This window comes from Corvus hawaiiensis, chromosome 5 (assembly GCF_020740725.1).
Source record: "Corvus hawaiiensis isolate bCorHaw1 chromosome 5, bCorHaw1.pri.cur, whole genome shotgun sequence".
Lineage (NCBI taxonomy): Eukaryota > Metazoa > Chordata > Aves > Passeriformes > Corvidae > Corvus > Corvus hawaiiensis.
In genome coordinates, this window is record NC_063217.1 from 72,425,489 (window position 1) to 72,438,909 (window position 13,421).

Genomic DNA, 13,421 nt, shown 5'->3' on the forward strand with positions numbered 1-13,421 from the left:
CTCCCATGGGCAAGACTCCAGTGTGAACAGGTTCACCCTGAATCTGAGCACATAACTGCATATTGTGCCACCAGAGGAAGAGGGACTGAGAAATAATGGCTATTGGCCTCTACTTCTATAGCTTGAGAGTATATCCAGAACCCACAAATTCACCTACCAAATGACATTCAATTTTCCAGGCAAAATCAGTGACCTAGACAGAAAGAAACAGAATGCTGTGCATGCACCAGCCCAAGGTACAACAGTTCAGGCCGCAATAAATTTTGCACTTAAGGAGAAACTCAATCTGCTGTTCCTCATTAATGATTCAGACCTGATGCTGGAGCCTGGCATTTGTGGGGGCCTTTTCTTCCCTTCCTTTTTAATATGTAGAAGTGCAGTGGGAGGCAGAGCTTTTTGCAGCACTGAATGTCATTATCACCCGTGCTTTGCAGTTCTGAAGTGCTCAGGGCTGTAGCATCAATTCATCGGGGATGCAGAGCAACATCACCACGGCAGGGCTACACAGGAAACCTGGGAGTGCGTGAAACATTCCCTTAATCTCGCTCAGTGAGGGGTGCTGCCGTTTTTGTACAGGAAAAGAACTTTGAGGACCACTACCTGCCACACTCCTCTTCTCTCCTCTCCTCCCTGGAGTGTGTGGAATAATGCTGGGAGCCTTGCTGCAGCAGGAGATGGCTCCACTAACCGGGAATTACGTGTGCAGAGGAGAGGCCCAGAAGGACAGGCTGCTGTGTATCCTAACTCCTACCCCAGTAAAATGGGACTTCTGCTTAGGCCATCCTTCCCACTGGACATGAATTAATCTCTAAGAGATACCCTTTAAAAATGCTCTCCTGTTATCTGATGTTTACTTAGTTTGTAATACTACTGCTTGGTATAGTCTGTAACTAGAAATGGAGCAATTTTTATGTAGGCAATGCTTTTTAAAATACATTATTATGTTTATTCCCAGAAGCAATGAAAATTTCATTACACAAAGTCAATTTACCTAAACAAGCTCAAAGGACAGGACCTTGCAGGTGAACTAAAATACTCTCTCTTTGTGTTTCAGAATTCAAAGGGACAGAATGATGTTTCATAGACTAGAAACCCATGCAAATGATTTTCTCCATTGTTGATTCTTGGCTAAGAAATCCTGAAAGGAACGCTCTGACTCACGGTGTTTAATCGGCTTTTGGGTCGGTGCAGCTCACAAGCAACAGAGAGCTGCAGGGACAGGGAACTTGAAAGGGGAAAACGCATTCCCAAATGTTTCTGTAGCTACCCAAGTGACAATCCATCTTACGGACTCACATGCCAGCAGACCAGTTTTATCCAGGCAGAGCACATGGCGTTGGGTATTCATTAATGATTTTATGACAAATCAGATGTATTTTCATCTCCACGTATAAATACATCACTGGAGATTCCGTTTCTCAAAAAAAGCATGAGTGCACGAGGATATACAATTTAAGTTGCATTTATTTTTCAGCAAGTGTTTGTGCATTTCATTTTCAATGTTTTCCTATTTGAAATGCCATCTCAGGAAAGAGGCAGCACCTTTAGAAGCTGTCATTGCCAACACCTGATCTCACAGCGGAGAGCTCACTTTTTATGTTAATCTCGCATCCTCCAAACACATTATATGTATTGAATCCCTTGGGAAGGCCTCACTGCTTTTAACCTCAGCATATGGTGAGCAGTCAGCAAACTGGTCATATTATAGCAGGCTAAGCTTGGAATAGTTTTAACACAGAAAGAAATGGGACGTGAGGGCTCCTTGTCATTGTGCTACCAGAAGGAAACATCTACCTTATTGTCAATTCATTACTCATAACTGTTAGCAAGCGACACTGATGCCACCTCACAAAGTGAGCAAATATCTGTCTTGGGCAGCGTTGTGAGGGACTTCATGGAGAACCAGCTCATGGGGTAAGGCAGAAGGCTCTGGGGCCTGTGCTCTCCCAGCTCTCCCGACCATATCTGAACAGCAGGTATTTGCAGAGTAAAGTAGGACACAGGGATTTAAATTGCTCTGAATTGTACATAAAGTCAAAAATCTTTTGAATACACCAAATAAAATAAATTATTTAAAACTAATACTGTTCCTTTTCATGTGGGCAGGAAGGGAATAAGAGAGGGGAATCACACCAGGGGAGCTGACTGCTGTGTTGTGTACAAGAGTATCCTGTATCTAAGATAGAATTTTACCACAGTGTTTGACTTGTTTGATGTCTGAGGATAGGAAGAAGCTGGAGTAGATGCTCAGTTCCATTAGCAGCACTATCACTGTAACTCACACGAAGGCAGTTGGCTGTTTTCCCCATTTGAAGGAGAAATTTGTCTTGGTGTCATGCAAACTAGCACTTTTCTGAGTTGATTGTTTGAAGGTATCACCCTCGGCTTTGCTGCTGGTTAAGCTTCCTGTTGTGATGTATTTATTTCAAGAGAAAATATTTATCCATTTTTCACTTGTTACATAAACCTCACTTACATTGCCTTACTGTGACCTAAAGCACATCTCTGACCAATACTTTCTGCACTGATTCCGAAGGTGGACTCTTCCTTTTAAAATTTTTCATCAGCAAAACAAATCCAGGAAAAAATGTTTTAAGTGAGATGACACACTCTTTTATTATTCTAGTTTTTGTTACTCACCACCTACAACTTTGGACTACTCTAAGTAATAAATCTTGTATGACAGAGATGGACACATCTCCATAGTCATAAAAGCACAAGACATGATCAAAACTCAGTAATCCACCAGATTATTACATTTCCAGGAAACATTCTTCACACTCTCCTGAAGTACTGGACTTTGCTGTGGACATAAAGGCATTGAAAGGGGACTCAAGCAGCTTTTGCGCAATGATTTTTGGAAGTTTAATCTGTGAAAGTTAATTGTTAATTAACAAAATGCACAAGGAAGAGAAAGGTTAAGCTTAATTTCACAACTCTTATTGAAGTGGCAAATCCTTTTGCATTAGAAGACTTTATTCACACGTGAATAAAGATATGGAGCATTAGAGATCTGAACTCTTAGCTTTCCACTTAAATACCCATATAAAGAACAACTTGTTACTTGTTCAGTCAGCTTGTAACCTACTTATATATTAGATATACTTATCTCTAGCACTGCTGAGCAAGCCCAAATCTGAAGATTTATGCAGGTGTTTAATTAATTTTAGAATCTCACAAGTAAAGTTACATAGGCTGTTATCATACTGGGAATAGAACAGGAAAAGAGAGCTCATATCCCAAATTGTTTAAATTACAGGTTGCTTCAAAGTTGCTTCACTGTAGCTATACTGGTGTAAAGAATATAGGAGAGACAAAGCTTGGAGATGAAAGTAGCGTCTCTTAGACCATATAATATAACATTAAAAGTTAGACCAATCCTTCCTCAAGTCTGAAATAAGTTCAGTAAAGCCATTTAACTACTTTGCAGCAGGAATTTCATGTCCTGTCAATTTTCCTCGCATTGGATAAAATAAAAATCCACATTGGAAACTTTTCAAGCTCTGCTTGGGTAGAAACTCCTCAAAGGCAAAAAGTTACAAGAAAACTTCTGCATTGGCCTGTAACAGGAGGACTGTTAAATACTTAAATCAATAAATGTATAGTTATGCGTACACACATGGCTGTTATAAAATCATCAATTGAATGAGAAATAGACAAACTAAATGTTTTTCCAACATAGACACATTAAAACTAGAAAGGCGCTGGCAAGAAGCCCATATTTATGCTTATTGCTCCTGAAAGTTTAAAAATGTGAAGTTAGTTAGTTCTTTATAAACTTCTGCTTACTTCTATTCTGTTTTTCCTGGTTTATATGAATGCTTTCTACTTGATATAAGTTTGGTTATATAATTTATGTTTTACTGTAACTTGAGGCTACATTCAAAGCCTCTTTCATTTTTTATTTTTATGTAGCCCAGAATCCTGCCTGACCTGGAATAGTGGCACAGAGAGAATCAGCGGCTATATGAGTCGCATTTTGGTCTGAAAGAAAATGAAACAATATGAATCAACCTCTTAGTAGTTTTAACAGATTCAAAGCTGTAACTTTAAAGGTGATTTTAGCGATGTTTAAGGCCACATCAAGAATGTCCACTTTTCTGGGTAAAGGGTGGAAAGATTTTTTGAAAGGTAAGTATGTGAGATGTGTGTGCCTTTTTTTTTGCTTTGTCAAAATGAGATGTTAATTTTAAAAAGCTGGAAGGATAGAATCATTAAATATGGAGTTAGTAAGTACAAGGGGAAGCTGCTGTTGGGCACCTTCAGGAACTATTAACTCACAACAGTAGAATCAAAAGCGGGAAATACTGGCTAAAATCACATGACTATCGAATCCAACGGTTATTAACACACTCAGAGTGAGGATCAGGACTTGGCTCGATGCACAAAATCCAGCATCTCTCCTTATGAGGGTTCTACCTGCTGCCATTGCCAAGCGGTGCCTCACAAACCCTACTTCAAATAGAGAGGGCCTTTTGTCATTTTCGTTGTTTTGGTTTTGTTTTCCAGTTGCAGACACGATTTGCAAAGGGAATAGAGATCTGGAAGAAGTTTAAGGATTTCAGACAGGCTTCCACAAGGAATATGGCAGCACTGTGCAAGGGCAAGTTCAGAGTGTGAAAATCAGTACAATTTACAATTCTTAACTGGTCATATCCAAAAGATAGACAGTGGTTGCTGAAGCTGCACTACCATGATGAGATCCTGCAGAAAGCAATTTAGGTTATTAGCACAGAGAGGGCAGAAGAGCAATTTTCCAGCTTACACAGTTAATCAATAGGAGGCTCCCACTTCCTCTGGAGGGAAAGGGGAACAGTGCTTAAATGACAGTGATTCATAAAGCAGCTTGAAAACATTATAACGCTACAAAAAAGGCATTTGAGAATGGAAAGAAATGAAGAGGAGAGAGAGAGATAATTTATACCACGGACTCAGGAGAGCAAGGATGGTGAGGAAGTTGTCAAGGCCTACTGCATGTGCCAAAAACCAAGGCCAAATCATAAAGCTAACCCACACTGCTGACACAGCAAAACCAAATGCCTAGCACAGAGATTAGGTTACGATTAAGGGGCATATGTAAGTGTTTGCCCTGAACTCTTACCCCAATTCCTTTGAAATAGTCTCAGAAAAAGGAAGTATAGTTACACAGAAGATCATGCACATCAAATCTGTTTCACTGGACATAACAGGCACAGCAATTTCTGGGCCACAGTTTAAGAAGCAGTTCACAGTGAAATACGGGTTTAGACGTGGGGCCTCTGGATAGCTATCCCCTCTCCCTAGAGCCTGGTAGAAAAGGGTGTCAAAATAGTAAAGTGCCTATAAGGTGGCAGTGGAATGAGACACCAGTCTGTATTTGGCCCTGCAAAATGATGAGGTGGCACCAGGGAAGCATGGGTTGACACACCTGCTGACACTTTATTTAGCTGGAAACTGAAAACAAGATTACTGGCACTGAGTAGGGGCGGATATCAGAGTCATTGAGGACTTGCAAAAATACAGAGATGTGGATAAGGCTGAACAAAAATATTATTTAGAGTCCTAGAAGATGACATCTTCAGTAGAAAATTACACTGAACACATCTGAGATGAGAACTTGTCACTGTAACGTGCAATTTTGTCTCAAAAGACCTTTGCTTCAGATCTCTGAGGTTGCCAGCCCCAAAGGACATGCACTGGAGATAACAAGCTGCACAATGAAAGGCAGAGATAGTGGCTACCAAAAGTGAGGAAAGAGCAGTCAGGCAGGATGGGTTACTTCCAATTAAACAGAGTGACACAACAGTAATGTCAGAAAGGAGAATATCAAGCACAAAACCCAGTGGAAGCCACCAAGAGTATTTATTTTGCACTGTTAAGCATTTTGATTATTAGACTAGATGTAAGTGTGGAACATTTGCTGTCATGTGTGTTCGAGAAGATTTATTAACAAAAGTGAATTTTAATTGGTAATTCAGAGGCAGTGGGAACTTGGATGGTGAATATAACAGAAAAATTGAAAGCACTTTCTATCAGAGAGTGTCTTTGCTGTCAATCAACATCTATATCCTTGCTCTCCTTTTTGTGCCTATTTTCTCTGCAGTAACTCAACTTCCTCAAAAGCAAAACCTCTGTTCGATTCTGGGAAAATTGCATGTAGGGTCCACAAATAAACAAGCTGGACAGGTTCCAGAGAAGGAGCCAGGAAGAAAAGCTGGTGAAAAACATAATGGAAGGCAGTGTGTCTGTCCCTACAATCCTCAGCACAGGTGGCTGGTTTGCAGCAGACCTCAGGTGCCAGGAGACAGAGGGGCTCATTCAAAAGGCAGCAGGGACAAGGCCACACTGAGTTAGTGTTCCTCAACCTCCTAGCTGGGTAGTACTGGCCTCTCTTTATGTTTTTAATTTTAACTTTGTTGAAAAAACCTATATTTTTTGGTAGCTAACATCATCCTCAGGACAAGAATAGCAGAAACTGAATATTAGAAACCATATTTTTCAAGCTCTATTTTGCAATCATATAATGATATGCAGACCTAGTTTTACTTTCCTGTATGAGACCCTGGTTGTACACATTTAACCCTGTGACTATGAGGAAGTTTCTTGATTTTAAACAGCCTGAATAACTTGCACACATCTGTTTTACAAAAGGGCGTGAAATTGAAGTGTGTTTGAGAAGAAAATCTGAGTGGGACAAAACATTTTCTTTATCACTCATTGATTTTTGTAGCTTTGTTGGAAAATTCTTGGCCCTGTTAATTACACAAAAAGAAGTATGTTTTACTGCTAGAAAGATCTCTTTTATCATGGAAAACTGTCAAGCTCAGGAGAAGAAAAAGGAATACTGTATTAATAGGAAAAGGTGACTGATCCTGTTAGAGCCGAGGTACTTTAAACGAATTTGAATTAGGCTACTGCTGCTCCATCTGACTTTCTGCAGTGCTGTACAATCTGGTAAGTAAGTGCTCAATTTATCTGTTTCTGTGTGTGTGGAATAATCCATGGCCGTGTCTATAAAAATAACATGGCATAAAAATAACTGAGTAAACTTCTTACTGACATTTGGATAAAAACATTTAACCTGAAAGTGATGTGATAATTGTTCTTAACATAGCAAGTGTCTAGTTTTTCTAGACTCCACTGAAAATCCGACAGATGAATAAACATAAATATAACTATAAATATGACATAGCTACTTACTGATGCTTCTTTGTTGAAATTCTATATTCTGAGGGGGGTTTTTTGTGACAATTTGACCTTTATTTTATTGGCAAAGATGGTCGTGTTTGATATCCCTTGGCTCAGTTTAACTGAATCCTAAAAAAAATCTAGACCCGTCTTCATTTAGTGCCTTGACCTGCAATCTCATGGTGCTTCATAAAGAAATCACAAGAATTTAAAGTCAAATACATAGGCTTCATTTATACTCTTCCCCCAATCAGATCACAACAGAAGGGTGATATAATGTGGGATTCTCAATACATAATTGTAAATTGGATATTTTTACATTTTCATTGTTTTAATGATTAAAGAAAAACAGGTAGATGGGAATTGTCAGCCTTGAAAAAGTAAATACACTGGGATTTAGCAGTACTGCTATCCCAGATACCCTGCACTGTACCATTGAGTCTTCCAAGATAAAAGTGTTGGAAACCCAATACACTTAAAGGATATCTGATATGACTTGTCAGCAGCCTGTTATCTCTGTGCTTCATAGTCCAGACAACATGAAAAGCGGAGAAGAGAAATTCTGGGTTAAAACAATTTTATAAGTAGTACCATGCACTAAAAGCACTTGCAACAGTTGGTGGTGTAGTATTTGTGGTACTTGTAGTAGCAAAAGTATTTACCACTTTGGAACATCAGAGACCTATAGTAAGCACCTAAAATCAAAGTTAGGAACCCTTTTAAGACTGGGTTTATAATGTCTGAAATTACGTATGACAGATCCATCCTTTCACATGCTGCAGAATTCCCTGTTGGCAGCAAACCAACTCTGTGAGTGCACACCAAGGCAATCCTAGCAAAGAGACGTGGACAGGCAAAGATAAACAGCAAAGTCAGGGATAGTGTCAAAAATGTCAAGTTCAGGATCAATTAAGAAATAACTTCACAGAACCCCTGCCAAATCTTTCAGAAATGATGGTTTTGATCCATCAGGTGCCTGAACACAACTCCTCTCTTGGCCATAGACATAGAGGACTTAAAGGCTCCTTCACTGAGTTGACTTACAGCTTGCATCAAATACTAAATGCAAAGTTTTCAAACAGATTATACCTTTTGCAAGGGTCCATTTATAATAACTGGAATTGCCATGTTACTAGGTTTCCTTTCTCTCTTCCATGGAATTGTCAGGCAAGTGATTGCTTTATGTAAGAAGCTATAATCTTTATCATCAAATATAATTTAAAACTTACACTAGGTGGGATAATGTTGCATCAGAACCACTCTCAAAGCTACAATTAAATCTTTTGTCAGTGCTTTTCTTACGAAGTCTGGTGCTCATTGGGTTTTTCATTTATTCATGAGTGTTTATCCAAACTTCAAATGCACTTGTGCATAAATATAATTAAAACATGTTTATTTTATATTGAGGAATATGAAGGTAATTAGTAATGTAATGAGTTGAAGGTCAGAGCAATCACAGGCATTTTTACTTAGTTTGTACTCATAATTGTAAATATCTTTGCACACGTACTGTTTCCTTGCAGCTTTGGCATACTGGCATAAAAAAATTCCATTATTCCCTGCTTTCAATTTACAACCTCCCTTCCAGTGTTTATGAATATTGACACGATCTCCCATTTTGTGCAATCAATAGCTGGAACTACACAAATACATTTTTTTAATATTAAGGAGCATGGAACGTTTGAAGTCGTGCCTGATACTCCTTTATGTATATTAATGGGTTGACTGGATAGGGATACATGGTCTGAAGGGGACTGAATTATTCTTCTTCACTTTCAGTCCAGTTCCTGCACTTTTGATAATTACTTGGATTGTGACTGTACAAGGCTGTGAGAAACCTGACCTAGACAGCTCTGCTTTGACTATGTGACGTCCAGAAAACCAACCCGAATTTTTCTGGTATTTTGTGGTTCTATTCTATTACACCTCACATCATCAAGAAACCCCTTGTGCTAGAAGGAAAGTAGCTAATCATTAATATGCAGTTCTCGTATTGTGAATTTCTCAGTGCCCATATGGCCTCCCACGTCAGCACCAGGAAAAGGACAGATGTTTACTTTATCACAGCTGGAAGCTGAATTGCTCAATGAACAACAAAAAGCAAATCATTATGCAACAATCCTTAACGTAAAATACAAATCAAGCAGGAAATAAGTAAAAATTGTTTGGAATCTAAATATCACGTAACAGTTAAAATGTAGTCTAGAAGAGTAAATGCTACATAAATACCCCTTCTAAGATGTGCAAGCAGTACAGCTATCAGAGGCCCTGCTACCTGAGGTTTTGGCCCTACGTAGCCTAAAAGAGAGGCATAGTGTTCTTAGGCAGGATTTCTCAAGGGGAGAGGGAAACAGATTTAGTTTTGAAAGTTAATTTAATTCTGGTTAAACATCCATTCCATCTGCCAGCAGGAATATAGCGTTCTGTGATACCACAAAAATGTGCAAAAAGTAAAAGATGCTCTTAAAAATTGCACGAAGCTGATGCTTGAAAGGTGAGATTCCCTCCATCTGTGCGGAATGGTGGAGCAATCAGGCTCTGAGGTACCTACTCCAAACCCAGAGGGAATGTACAGAGCTCTGTAAGTGACCTGTGCATTGTGCAGACCCCTGAATTCCCATACACAGGAATCCTGCTGGTCCTGTTTCAGCGCACACGCTTTACCAAGTGGTCTAAGTTTGGTCTGGTGCTCCATTTTGGAACTGCAATCACAATTTATGTTTGCTGGTAATGAAATCCACTTTACTGCTTCTCTTTCACAGCCACTGATGGTCTGAACATCATACATGGCACAAGCCTTTCACTCCTGACAGGACCCCATTTGTGCCCAGGGAATAAACTGCTGGAGGACCTTATGCCCACCCTGAGATTGGGGTGCTCTAGGTGATACTGCAGGAAAGAACTCCCACCTTTCCTCCTTTGGGAAGGAAACAGCTCTAACTGCACACATGGCCTATTCTAGTGAACATGACATAACTCCAAACTACAAAAGAGCCATTGCAAAGCATTAAATTTTTCATTTCGATACACCCATTGTACTCTCCCACCTTAATCTACGTACAGGTCATTCTGGCAGTGTGTAGAAAATGCAGCTGTGTTGCCCTAAGCAACTTTATTAATAGGTATGTGATACTCAGTAGTTAAGTAGGTAAAATTAATGCTGAATGGAAAGGTCTGAGGTTTGGTGTTTTCTTATAAAAAAACGTGATTTATGCTAGACATGGCCTCTGAAAAATCTGTAATCCTGGTGATTAAGAAAGCCTGAGTTCAGAAATTGGGAACTTGACCACAGAGAGATTTGGGTAAGATTTCTAAAACCAAGTGATTCAGCACTTACACTCCACTGCTTTCTGAGTATCTAAATGTCTTTTGCAGATGGAACTTAGCTACACTGGAACATTAATTTCTGAAAGGCATCATGGGAATGACAAAATAAGGAGCTAAACTTGGATCTCCTGTAACTCCATCACTTCTCTATCAGCCCACTGTTAGCTAGTGAATGGGAACCAAAAGATGAAATAAAGTAGCACTTGTGGCTATAACCGCAATGAGGGGAAATATAAGAATTCAATAAATCACAGATATAGTGAAAACTAGATCACATTTTTAAAAAATATTTTCTATTTTATCATCCAAAAGTTCTAGTAGTGATAGAAATAAAGAAATTAAAGTTTACACTGTTTCTTGCTTTGTATGAACTCTTCCATTGATTGCAGGACTCTAGAAATGAAAAATTGGTTTGTTCACTGTAACATTTTCAATGAATCATATTTAAGGTGACACTCTGGTATTATACTTCAAAGCCATGTAGCAGAGAAACATAATGACCTCTCTTGTAATCCTGGAGTTTTCAATGGAGCATCCTCATACAGCAGTAATTTGATATTTTGCAGTTTAAAAATGTAATTGAAAGCATTTTTATTGGATGTGTTCTCATTACAGAGCCACCCAGCCTTCATTTGATAAAGCTGTTTAACAACGGACTGAAAATGAATGATCAGTTAGAAGGGAAAAAACCACTGATGAAAGAGGAAAAATAAAAAGCTTGGAAAAATTTTAATCACTGTAAATTTTGAGATAATGACATTGCTCTTCAAGGTATTCTGATTTTTTCTCTGCCAGCATCCAGGACCCTCTGTATTACATTAAATGCTTCACTGCAGTCTTGCAAGGTTTCTAAGATGTAAACTGGCAATTCACTGAAGCCACACTGAAACGGCAGCACTGCCTCCTTTTCCCTGTGCGCTACCAGACTTCTTCTTTCCTTATCTGTTTTCTTTCACTGCCATTTTATTTGATATTGCAGCCTTCATATGACTTCTGAGTAGCTTTAGGAAGTACTTACAAACAAGTAGAAGTTTATCTTCCTTTCTGTTTTACCAGTCTTTGCATCTCTTAATTCTAATTTTTCTATGTGCTTTTCAGCTTTCCTGATTCAACAAAGGACCTGGCACTAGTTTTATGCCTCAAATTCAAATGAATGAATTGGAAGTTAGGTATTCAGTAATTATGGATTATGTGCATTTGAAATTCGAGAAATTGGCCACACATTATAAGAACCAGCTGGGTTTGACAACTGGTGATGAGCTGTGATCTGTTTATGTAACTCAAATGGAATGGAATAATGCCAATAATTCAAAATAGAAAACTTGTAAACTGCATATTTTTTTAGTATAATAAAAAACTGCCATAGATAAGAACCCCACAAGAGTGATCAAAAATAAACAGAGTAGGAGACTCATCCTGCTTCATTTTTTTTCCTTAACTGTTTGTAGGCTGAGATTTTTTTTCCATGCTAAAGCAAGTGAGATGAATTTTGAATTCTTGTGCTGCTAATCTCTAAATGCTAAATGTCCCTCCGTTTTGTTAATTTGCTTCAGCAGCTCCCATGAGACTATTCCGGTTACCACAAGCATGTTTTTATACTGATTGATTCAGAGACAATAGACAGAAAAAGTATAAAACCAAATAGCTAATAATAGAAAAGTAACACTGGCTGTTGTAATTAAGGACAGCTTTCTCTCACTTAGCAATAAACTACATTTAGATTTTGTAAGTAATTGGCAAAATAGCAAGTAAACAAAATCTACACATTTTTCACTTAAGTTTCTTGTCTCATCTGTTCTAGAATACCTCTATCTGTCTTTTTTGATGTTGTGATAATGAACAGTTTTCGGGTGTTGGGAAGCAGAAGGAAAAAAACCCAAACCATTTATCAGAAAAAATCTTCTGCTTATTTGAGCAACAGAAATGTAGCAATGCCTGAATCTTAATTTCAAGTTCAGTTTAGTTCCTTTTACAAAATATACAGCTTCCTCTCAGGCACTTGTCATTTTTTTCCTTATTCCCTGAAATTATTGCGGTCACCCACTGCCATTTTAGCCCCTTGTGCTCTAAATAATTCTGCTTTTTACTCCTTTTTCATTTGATCTATGTATATTTTTTCCTTCACTTCTTTCATCAATGTCATGACTCAGGCTGGAACTCTAAATAGGTCTTCAGAAGTGCCTTATCAGTAAACTGGATATCCCTTCCAATTTCATTAATGGACCCAAGTGTCAAATATTAATTTTCCTATTATATTTCTTTCTGATGTTTCAAATACTAAAAAATACAATGCAATTAATCTTGTTCTTTCAGCTTTTAAAGCAGAAAAATCATACTAAATAATTCATGCTGAATTCCTTTGAAACTTGTTTTTTTTTTTTTAATGGTTCATGTAAGGGAGGAGAGATAAAGTAGTGACATAATCTACAGAAAACACAGCACTGCAGGATGCAGCCACACAAGTGTCATACAATGGTCTCAATCCTGAGCACACCCTACTACCTTTCAGAATATGTGGATTAATTTAGATCAGTAATAAGGACAATAGATCAGAACTCCCTATTTAGATAACCACTGTGACGTTATTATGGAGGGTTTCTACTGGCTCATTTAAGTGTTTGCTGAGAACTGATATTTGCCAAAATGGCCAAAATCTAGGATTCACTTACATACCAGGGTTCCTGGAGATCTCAATGCAAATCCAAATGGTACTGAAATCTGTATTCCATTGTGTCACGTCACAATTCTCTGTAAAGGAAATAATGAAGGATTCAGAAGAAGCTTGGATATAACGGAATAGAAAAATAGCAGTATGGATCTTGAAATCCTGTGTTTGGGAAACAGAATTCATGTCATAATTCTAAGAAGCAATATCTGATATCTTCTCCAAATCCTGATTCATCTTTTTTGATTTTTGTATCAAATAT